Source organism: Oryx dammah, unplaced genomic scaffold (genome assembly GCF_014754425.2).
Source record: "Oryx dammah isolate SB20612 unplaced genomic scaffold, SCBI_Odam_1.1 HiC_scaffold_1, whole genome shotgun sequence".
NCBI classification, from domain to species: domain Eukaryota; kingdom Metazoa; phylum Chordata; class Mammalia; order Artiodactyla; family Bovidae; genus Oryx; species Oryx dammah.
Genome location: NW_024070185.1, coordinates 74,300,895 through 74,310,067, shown reverse-complemented (window position 1 = coordinate 74,310,067; position 9,173 = coordinate 74,300,895). Strand labels below are relative to the sequence as shown.

Genomic DNA, 9,173 nt, shown 5'->3' with positions numbered 1-9,173 from the left:
GCCCACTGTTTCATCGGGTTTCTGATTGGCCTTCGAGAAGAGAAGGCGGTTCACGTCCACGAGTTCCCTCGATGCTCATTGGTGGACTGTGTGGGACAGCCGGAGCGCGGGCGTCGGCGCGGGCGTTCGAACCGGCGCTTGGCGGCGTTGCCATGGGGATGAGGCCTGGCCGCAGGCTCCAGCTTGTGAGCAGAGAGGGCTCTGGTCGCCCTCCTTGGGGCTCTCTCCTCTCAGCGTTATCTTCAGTCTTCAGACAAGGTTGACTGAGGAGGAATTTGGAAGCCTCGGAGGTGAGAAATGGCGGAAGAGAATCAAGGCGGGTTGGCCTGGTCGAGAGCCTTAGTGCCTGCCCTCGCCGGAGAGGGTGAGCAGGGCGCCCGCCGAGCGCGTGAAGAGGCGGGCAGTTGTAAAGGAAACCGGGAGTTGACCTCTCCCGGTCGGCCATTCACCCACTCTCCTACCCTTCTTCCCCACTTCTCCTGTGAAACCTTTTCTGAGTCTCGGAGTCTTGCTTTTGAACCCATAGCCCTGATTGGAACCTCTCTCAGAGCGCTTCTGTTCTGCTTTGGGTTATTTGTGTACTTCCGTGAACCCCGTTCTTGTCCCTTCTCTCATGTAATTCTGAAGTCTCTGAGGCAAGGCAAACATCTTACATATTTCACACATAGTAGATTTTTCAGGAAATATTTGTTGAGTTGAATTTAAGTCACCACAAATAGATTGGATTTCTCTCTATGCCCTGCCCTGTTTTTCCTCCCATACAGAGATTATTTTTTAATTTTTATAGAACTAGGAGGAGGGTGTTCTAATCTCATAATGCACAAAGACCTGAAAGTTCACGGTTAATCTTTCCACTCTGTGAAATGGAGAACGTTTTCGTTGCTTACTGGAACTCTTCCTACCTCGTGGCTTTTAGTCTTGGTCTCCCAGTGTTTTTTATTGAACTTTGTGTTAGTGTTGCTTAAAACCATTCTGTTGTTGCTGTATGCCAAGAGACATAATGTCAGTTTCTTAGTGACCCACAGCTATTGTCACATTTTCAGTGTGTTTTGGAAAACGTTTTATTTAAATCCTTTTCTCTTTTGTATTTGTATTCTGCTTTTAGTCTCCTTCAGCACATATAACAGCTGCTCTGGTAGCCTTTCCATTTATCAGGTGTCCCTGATAGAATTGCATTACCAAGACTGTTGTTTCATTTTTAACTCATAAGACTATATATGTTGCCATTATGCTTTGCTGATTCTTATATCAAAATCATAGCTCAATGCTGACTTTAATAAAAAGATTGAAAAAAGTTAGTTATAGCAGCTCTGTTCTTAATTACTTTCCTATGACAGTTCGAATAAAACCCTATAGCTAAGCCACAGACCTGTGACATGTAATGGAAACCCGACTGGGGATTCAGGGTTTGGTCTTGGTTCTAACTCACTCGCTATGGCTGGCTTTGAAGGTCATTTAGCTCTTTTAGATTTCTCTTTTTCCATCTGGAAAATCAAAAGGTTAAATTAAGATTAGAAGTCCTGTGGCTCGATTATCAATTTAGTCAAGCAGTTGTTGCCAGGTAGATATCACACACTCAGCCTTCCAAAGACCATACAGCTGGAGGTAATAGCTACCATTATTGAGCATTTACCATGAGAAAAGCACTGTATCAAGGCCTTTATATAAATATTACATTTTTCTTAGCATAGTACAGTAATGTACTACGCACATAATGTACTGCCCACATACCACTTCGTTAAAAACTTCTGGTTTCTGTTGTAAATGAAAATCATTTTAACTATTCATAGTATGGCCTTGGGCAAACTAGGGTATGGTTCTCTCATCTTCCAGTTGAGGAGAAACAGCAGTTTCTTTCTCTGGGCTCCAGTTTTGTTGTTTGTAAAGTGAGTTGAAATATTCTTCTCAGATCTGTTTACTTTAATTGATAAATTAATCCAGTTTCCTGCACTGGTTCAGCAAGCCTATTCATAATTTGTTCAGAGTAGGGCATCAACAGATATTGTTAAGTGAGTGATGGATTTCTACTTGTACTTTGTTGTAATCATTATATACTTCCCAAGATGATGTCTCAAGGACTTTGATGTTCATCATCCTATTAAACAAGAAGACTTTTCCATAAGCATAAACTAATAGGTACCATTCATATTGGAAAAATTCAGTTTTCCACCAGTATGTCTTTTTTCCTGTGTAGGGAAAAACCACGTGTCAGGGTTCCCCCTCCCCGCCAAAACAGCTCTCCATGACACCAGCTGGGTGTTCTACAATTTACCTCAATCCAGCACTGTTTACCTGGAGGTAGTGTCAGATCCTAGAGGTTAAGGGCTTAGTCCCCCAAGACTGCTCCCATATCACTTCAGATACCAGTTACAAGTAGTAAGCCCTCAGATACCCACAACTTCTGTTAGATTTGACTATGAATTGGAGGTTCCCAAGCCCCCTCCTCAGGTTCAATTAATTTGCTGCAGCAGCTCCCAGAACTCAGAGAAACGCTGATGTTGACCAGTATATTAAAGGATATGATAAAGGATTCAGATAACAGTCAGATGAAGAGGTAGACAGGGGAGGTTTCAAGTGCAGGAGCTTCTGTGCCTGTGGATTTGGGATGTGCCACCCTCTCAGTATTGATGAATACGCCCACCCAAAAGCTTTCTGAACCCTGCACTTTTGGGATTTTCACGGAGGCTTCATCATACAGACATGATCAGTTATTAACTCCATTGCCAGCCCTTCTCCCATCTCTGGAGACTAGGAGCCTCCAGAGTGGCTGAAAATTTTAAGTTTCTCTTTGTGGTTTAGTCTTTCCATCCAGGAGCTGACCCAGAGTTGCCACTAAGAGATACTCCTAGTGCTGTTATCACATGGAAAATTACAAGGGTTTTAGGAGCTCTGTGCCAGGATCTCAAGGCAGAGACCAATGTATATCTTCTATTCTTAGTCTTTGTTTGTTTGTTTTTTTGAGTGCTTATGTTATTTGATTGCTTATTTAGCACTTTATTACATTATCCCAGTTAATCCTCACAAAAGCAAAAATCTCTTCCAAGTCACTATCATTTTTTGCCTGTTTAACAGTAGGTGACTAGATGAAAGGTTTTTATTACTGTAACCATAGCTTTGTCCATAGCAGTTCCTTTGTGTGATAGGAACTTCTTTCATTTTCTTGCTCAGAAGCAGTGAGTCAAGGCACTGCCAACTCTGCTATAGTTTTCCTAAGTAATCAAACTATGCCTGATATAAAAGTTTCTACTACCTGTGACTGCAAATGGTATCAAATGCTTTTTTATACTTTTAAAAATAGTGTAGGGATATTTATGCATTGAATAATTATTGAATGTTTATTATTCCCAGGACTCTTTAGGTTCTAGGGATAAAAAGATTAATAAGACACATTCCTTGACCACAAGATGATATTCTAGTGAAGAAAATAGACATACTCATAGATAATTATAACAGAATGTAGCTTCAATAATAGAAATATGCAAAAAGTATGATATGAACATAGAAGGGAAATCCAACCGCATCTGGGGAAACCAGAAAAAACTCATTTGTGTTTTAATCAGTGGGTAAGAGAAAGTTAAAATGAGGTTTGATGAGAGTCAGAGGAGGCCATTTAAGAGTACAGCGTGTATAAATGCAGAGATAACAGTCTAAGAAGTTGACTGAACTAAGGAGGGAGGTGGGGAGAGGAATGAGCTAGACTGTAGAGCTTTGTTGTTTTGTCTGACTCTTCCGCTGTCCCCTGGACTGCCATACACCAGGCTTCCCTGTCTTGTACTATTAGTTTGCTCAAACTCATGTCCATTGAGTCAGTGATGCCATCCCACCATTTCATCTTCTGTTGCCCCCTTCTCCTTCTGCCCTCAATCTTTCCCAGCATGAGAAGCTTTGTAGGACATGCTAAGGAACTTGGATTTTGGCCTTTAGATAGGATGCCACTGAAAGGTTTTAAATAAGGGAGCAGCATGGTCATAACTGTGCTTTCAGAATAACGATCTGGTTCTCTAGTGCAGTCGATGGCTTGGAGGGGGCAAAACTGGAGATGAGGACAGCAATTAAGAGGCACGTGATGATCTAGGTGAACCACCATCTGAGGCTGAACCATTTCTGTGGTAGTAGGAATGAGGATATCTAAGGGGAGATGTGACAGATACTTGGGAGATTAAATTGACTGGACCTGTTGATTAGGTTTGGGATTAAAGGGGAAGGAGTCTAAAGATGCTTCCCTGTTTAGCTCTGAGTGTCTAGATAAGTGGTATTTTTTCACTTACCCCACCCCAGCCCCCACTTCTCCAAGGCACAGAGAAATGGAGGAACAGATCTTGTGGGGAGTTAATGAGTTTAGTTATTGACTGATAGTTTGGATGTTCACTCCTGAGGACATTTCGATGGTGATACCTGCATATTTTTGCTGCAGGTTGGAGGCAAAGATACTATAAGATGGTTAGTTTTATTGTGAGGTGAGATAAAGTTACACTGAGATTCTGAAAGTAGCTGGTTAATAATATTACACGATATCCAGGCCAAAACGACTAGTAGAGATTTCACAAGCAATGGGGAGTAGTAGTGTGTCTATTACAGTCTTTTAAGTTACCTGCTTATGTTGAGATTTGATTGGTTAGAACTAGTGGTATAGAATTGTGTAGCCAACATGCAGATATCTGATTGCTGTCAAAACAAATTCATATAGCTGTTTTTAATAAATTTATGGATTGGTTTCATTTATATAAAGCGAGGTGATGATAATTGCCATCTCTCACAAAAAGTCTTGGAAGATTAATCAGGTAGCATAATTAATTCAGTTCAGTTCAATTGCTCAGTTGTGTCCGACTCTTTTGAGACCCCATGGACTACAGCACGCCAGGCCTCCCTGTCCATCACCAACTCCCGGAGTTTACTCAGACTTATGTCCATTGAGTCAGTGATGCCATCCAGCCATCTCATCCTGTTGTCCCCTTCTCCTCCTGCCTTAGTCTTTCCCAGCATCAGATCCCAGTGAATGGAATTGTTTTAGTTGTCCTTTGTTTTCTCAGCATCATTCCTTTCGAAATAATTTCTGGTGCCATTGTGGTAACAGTTCCCAAGAGAGTATAACCCTGAGTAAAAGAATCTCTTATCATCTTAGTAATTTATAAAAACTGTAATAGTTACTTTTCCTACAACAATATCGTTATCGAAAACCACGACTATATATTATATAAAGTTATGTGATAATACAAATATAACTATGTTGTAATAGCTATTAACCATGTGAGATGTATTTTATGATAAGTATTTTATAACTGCAAAATGGCAACAAATCTGAACGTGACCAGCATCTATAATTGGATTGTACATGTGCGCTGTTGCTTCAGTGGTGTCCGACTCTGTGCAACCCCGTGTGTAGCCCACCATGCTTCTCTGTCCATGGGATTCTCTAGGCTTGAATACTGGAGTGGGTTGCCATGCCCTCCTCCAGGCATCTTCCCAACCCAAAGATCAAATCCATATCTCTTACATCTCCTGCATCGGCAGGTAAGCTTTTTACCACTAGCACCACCACAATTGGATTAGACCAAGATTTAAAAAATAAAACACTGAGTTTAAAGCCAATATTGGTTACCACCTGTTGCAGGGAATTCTTTCAAAATTAAACCTCTATATTTAGAGAGAGCAATACTTGCACTGTTTTAAAATAACTGAGTCCAGCAGTTTTGTTATGCTTATTTTTAGGTGATTGCTTCCATGCTTTGCAGCAAACTTAGAAATTTTAAAGAGTCATAGGGGGGCTCTTGAATGAAATTGCAGTAATTGCAAAGCATTAGCTACTTAACCATAAACCTTGAAACTTTTTTTTTTTCAGTTGCAAAAATAATCTTTCACAAAGTACTTTTGGGTATAACTCATATGATTTATATCCCAAAATTCACATCTAGCCTTAAGAATTACATTAGGAATCATATTCTTATTGCAGCTGTTGTTTTAAGCAGGTGTCTAGTATCCCTTTCTTAAGACCAATGGTCTATAGATAGAACAATATCTGGAACTTGAAATAACTTAATTCCCTTGTTAGAGGAAGAGTATATACTCTGTTATCCATCTTTTAACCTCCCACTGGCAATATTGAATTCTTGTGTTCTTAATTAGGGATCTTATGCCTATTGTAGGGTATACAAATGTCTTAATGCAGTTTCATTGAGAATATTGGATTTGTATTGTATGTAGTTACTAACAGTATTGTGTGACTTTGTGTGTGACTTTTAAAGTGGTCATTATTACCTAGGGCCAGATGGATTGGTGGTTTAGTACTACACATACTAAAAAGGCATATACTAAAAGGCTTTGAAACTTTAAATGGGTAAGTTGTATGGTATATGAATTATATCTCAATACAGTTGTTATAGGGATATGTATTTTTTAAGTGGCTATTGTCACAATTTAGGGGAACTCAGATAAAGAAATACTTCTTGGCAGTCAGAGCTATTTTAGTCCTTGTATAATATTTCACATCACCTCTATATTAATGAGAGCATATAGTATGTTCTAATGCCTGCTGACCTGCCTATGTAGTCCCTTACTTTCAGAAACAGTATATTCATTTAAAAAATATATATCTCAGTAAGTAGAAAGCGGAAAATTAAAAAAAAAAAAAAGAAAGAAAGCGGAAAATAGTAAGGTGTTTGAAAAGACCACTGAGGTTTAGCCTGTCAAAGCTGTGTGACCTTAGGCAAGTCACTTAATCATTCAGAGCCTCAGATACCACATAAAATGAAGGTGTTGAAGCAGATCCTAGTTCTTAAACTCTGATGTACACAGGGCTAACCAATTAATGGAAATGTATAAAGGAATGGGGAGCAGGGGGACTATGGTGTATAGGGTAGTATATGTCCTTCTAAAGAGTACAGCCATAACTTAATTTTAATTGTTCTTGCCTTTTAAATATTGACATTTTAAAAAGTTTTAAACATTCAAGCCAGACTACAAGGTGTGAGGAAATCCTTCATGGGCTTAGTATTATAGACTTTGTTGTTGTTGTTTAGTCTCCCAGTCATGTCCAACTCTTTGCAACCCCATGGGCTGCAGCATGCCAGGCCTCCATGTCTTCCAACCGTCTCTCAAAGTTTGCCCAAGTTCATGTCCATTGCATCAGTGATGCCGTCCAGCCATCTCATCCTCTGATGCCCTAGATCAGCTATAGACAGGATGATCTCTATTGATGGGGAAAGCGCTAGGATTCTTTTTTTCCCCCTTTATCTTAATATAAATATTATGTGATACATTCCAAAGGGTATTATGAAGCATATATATGTAAGTTACAAAGCATAATACAAAATGAATAAATGCCTAAGACCTAGCGGATAATATCCTGTATTCTCTTCCTGTTCACCATTTTCTTGCTCTTCCATCAGAAATAACCTTTATCCTACATTTTCTATTTTGATGCCTAAATAATGCAGTGGATTTGCTTGCTTTTGAAGTGTTAGGAAAAGGGACATTGTTTTCTGGGATTTGTTTTTTTCCTCATTATGTTTCTGAGATTTGATAAGTTGTTCAGTATGTTTGTTCTCTTTCCACTACTGTGTAATGTTCCGTTGTTTGAATATACCCAAGTTTGTTTATCCTCCTGCCAGTGGGCATTCAGGTTATTTTGTTTTTGGCTTTTGTGAACAGTGCTGCTCTGAACATTTTCTGTGTGTGCCTCATGAAGCTCCTGTGCAGAGGTTTTTCTAAGGAATATACCTAAGAGTTGAGTTGCTTGGTTGTAGGCTATATAAACACTCAACTTTGTGAGATAACGCCACACTGTTTTTCAGTGTTCTTTACCCCCATAATCCTTTGTTCTGAATGTTCTCCATAACTCTCCCTTCTTTAATTTGTTTTCTCTCTGCCACATCTTTTTCCCCTTAGTGAAGATAACCTGCCTCATTGCCCCTTATTTTCTCTTTCTGGAAAGCTTTATGTTCTCTGCCATACCATTAAAAATGTTTCCTCTAACATAATCGAATCATATTTAGAAGTAAATATTACTCTTTTACAGTTACATTATAAATAACTTCCTAAAAGTGCACTTAAAAGGCTTTTCCATGCGGAATATTTATTTTAAAATTTAATGGTCTTTTAAAGAGCTTTGTAAGTTGTATTTGTCAGGTTTGATCTAGGATTAATTATATTTAAGTTCTATTTACTATGTGTGTGTTTTTAATTACCTCACAAATGATCTGGTTATTTCTAGCATTTGTGAAATTTTAGTTGTTTCTGGGGTTGCTCAGCATAAATAATTTGAAATTTTGTTGTTGAATGGAGTGAATTTTTTTAAACTTGAGAACATGAGTTATTTCTGAATTAACTTTGAATATTTTTCTTTTAAAAAGTCTGTGACACACAAATGTTACCAACTTTTGTTTTTTCTACCATGAAAGTTACCCAAAGCCACATTTTACTTTCCTCTTCATTGTATTCTTTATAACAAAAATAAATACCCCTTTAAAGAATTATTTAGTTAAACATTATAAAAATAACATTATTTGATACTATGAAATACATGGACAAATGAATCAGATTTTCTTTCTGTTTTAAACAGGGTGATTTATTTAAAATAAGTTAGGGTACACTTCCTAATATTCTTAATAAAATGAAACTGGCTTTAGTTTATGCATTATTAGGTTTATATTGAATTACTTCTTAAAAACTATGGCCATAAACACCCACCTGGAACATATTCAGAATGCTCTTCTAATTTATTCAACAAAGCTCTTGAGATTTTCATTCTGTGCTACACGAGTCTAAAAAATAATTCATCCTGTACCTTCTTAACAGCTGTTAACCACAGCCTAAATTTCCACAGAAACTTTCAATACATTTTCTTGATTTCTTCCGTGATTAATTTTGTTTTTGTTAATTATAGAAGTAAATGTTTTAGGAGAAATGCTTTTCTCTTTTAGATGCTAGTGTAACATCTAAAATTTAATGATATCGGGGGGTTTTTTTGGAGTGGTAAAAATGTTCTAAAATTAAATTGTGGTGATGGTTGCTACAACTCTGTGAACATACTAAAAAATATTGAATCATACACTTTAAATGAGTGAGTTTTATGATATGTGAATTATATCTCTAAAAAGTTATTAAAGTTTAATGATGTTCTGGGGGGTGTATTGACCCTTTTTTTCCTTTTTCTCTTTGATAATTTAAGTATTTGA

At 38.0% G+C, this 9,173-nt stretch overlaps 1 protein-coding gene across 2 annotated transcripts in view; it reads left to right on the top strand.

Annotated features, from left to right (window-relative positions):
* The first annotated feature begins 120 nt into the window (after positions 1–120).
* Positions 121–9,173, top strand: part of LOC120866340 (kinesin-like protein KIF24) — a 65,033-nt gene continuing 55,980 nt past the window's right edge. For both annotated transcript variants that reach the window (XM_040244015.1, XM_040244007.1), the window contains exon 1: positions 121–290. The gene's annotated coding sequence lies outside the window, so the exon portion shown is untranslated. The remainder of the gene's footprint in view (positions 291–9,173) is intronic.